General features: G+C 46.0%; 1 non-coding gene and 1 pseudogene across 1 annotated transcript; one reads left to right on the top strand and one right to left on the bottom strand.

The window, feature by feature from the left end:
* The window catches only part of LOC105298711, a 52,364-nt pseudogene extending 51,731 nt beyond the window's left edge, over positions 1–633 (top strand).
* Positions 634–1,874: 1,241 nt separating this feature from the next.
* Positions 1,875–1,991, bottom strand: LOC111745644. Its single transcript, XR_002782744.1, has one exon. It is a non-coding gene; the product is annotated as a 5S ribosomal RNA (ribosomal RNA).

Genomic DNA, 1,991 nt, shown 5'->3' with positions numbered 1-1,991 from the left:
GTCCACAGAAATTGGCGGTATTGGCACTGTCTCTGTGGGCCAAGCGGTGGCCCGTGTTCTCAAACCTGGTACAGTGGCCACCTTTGCTCTAGTCAGCGTTACAACGGAACTCAAGTCTGTTGAAATGCACCATGAAGCTTCGAGTGAAGCTCTTGCTGGGCGCAGTGTGGGCTTCAATGTCAAGAACATGTCTGTCAAAGATGTTCATCGTGGCTATGTGGCAGGTGACAGCAAAAATGACCCACCAATGGAAGTGGCTGGATTCACAGCTCAGGTGATTATCCTGAAATCACCCAGGCCAAATCAATGCTGAACATGCACCTGTGCTGGATTGTCCCACGGCTCACATCGCTTGCAGATTTGCTGCACTGACGGAGAAGATTGATCGTCGTTCTAAGAAAAAGCTGGAAGATGGCCAAAGTCTTGAAATCTGGTGATGCTGCCCTCATTGATACGGTTCCTGGCAAGCCCGCGTGTGTTGAGAGCTTCTCTGACTGTCCTGCTCTGGGCTGTTCTGCTGTTCGTGACACGAGACAGACAGTTGCTATGGGTGTCATCAAAGCAGTGGACGAGAAGGCAGCTGGAGCTGCAGAAGTTGCCAAGTTTGTCTAGAAAGCTCAGAAGGCTGCATGAATATTCTCCCCAACACCTGCCACCCCAGTCGTAATCGGTGGTGGAAGAACAGTGTCAGAACTGTTTGTCTCGACTGGCCACTTAAATTTAATGGTAAAAGATGGGTGTCCTGTAAAACCTGCAGAAGGAAAAGAGAATATTTTGCGGATCATTTGTTTTGTGTGTGTGTGTGGTAGTTTTTAAGTTATTAGCTTTAATATCGGTACTTTTAATGGAAATGATTTCACCAAAAATCTGTCACAGAATTTTGAGACCAGTTAACAGAAAATTCAATGAGAGAAAAAAAAAAAAAACACTAAGCAAATATATTATTAAAGTAATAAACTGGAATTTTCTTATACTACTTACTGGAGAGAGACTATGGTATAAGATTAACTAAATAGTTAAAAAATAATTACACATTAATTTTTTGATAAAAGAATGAAAAAAGACTCCCAAACTGGTGAAATCCTGCAACATCTTAAAACTCATCATGGGATATTTTAGAAAGACTTGCTTGAAAGCAGTGGGCATGCCCGCCCAGAAAGCCATTCTAATGAGGTTCTGTCATAGGAAGCATTTCTTAAGAAGCTGAAATCTAGGTTACCTCCTCTCCAGTTTGTGGCATCCTTTATTCCTTGCCCCCTCTCCTACAGAATGTGGCCAGAATAATTGTTTTTAGTTATTAATCTCACTGTGTCACCTAGCTCCTAGGACCTTTCCAGGGCTTTCTCTCACGGTCTGGAAGCCACCCAGACGCCCTGCTGCAGTCCAGCCTCCTGGTCCGGGCCCCTCCCCTCTGTGCAACTCTGTCGCCCCTTCCCCTCTCACCTACCCTGGCCAGGTCTTCCACGCAGCCGGCTTATTCCCACGTGGGACCGCTGCATCAGCTTTCCCTCTCTCTGCGATTTCCCTTATTTTATTTTATTTTTATCCCCAACCAATTTTCCAAGGCTGAGTCCTTGTTATCTGTACCTTCAAAGCCACCTCCCCGGAGTGGCCTTCACTCACCACACAACCAGAAGTCACCATGAGGCACTATAATTTACAACCACATTTTAATTCTATGCAAGCCCTAATATCTTCGTTATATTAACTTGCTTATTGTCCACCCCCCCAAACCAGAAGAAAAGCCCCATGAATGTGAGGACCTTGTCTGTATGGCTCAGTGCTGTGCACTCACGCTTTAGACACTGCCGGCCTCAGAGCTGGCACTCAGTGTACGCTGTCGTTTTGTTTCTGTTTTCTTGTTTTTTTTTTAAAGCCTACAGCACCCGGTCTTCCTAGGTGATCTCCCATCCAAGCACTAACCAGGCCCGACCCTGCTTAGCTTCCGAGATCAGATGAGATCAGGTGTGTTCAGGGTGGCGTGGCCGTAG

Source organism: Pteropus vampyrus, unplaced genomic scaffold, assembly GCF_000151845.1.
Source record: "Pteropus vampyrus isolate Shadow unplaced genomic scaffold, Pvam_2.0 Scaffold159, whole genome shotgun sequence".
Classification (NCBI taxonomy): Eukaryota; Metazoa; Chordata; class Mammalia; order Chiroptera; family Pteropodidae; genus Pteropus; species Pteropus vampyrus.
The sequence above is the reverse complement of the archived record's forward strand: the minus strand, read 5'-3'. Positions and strand labels throughout refer to the sequence as shown.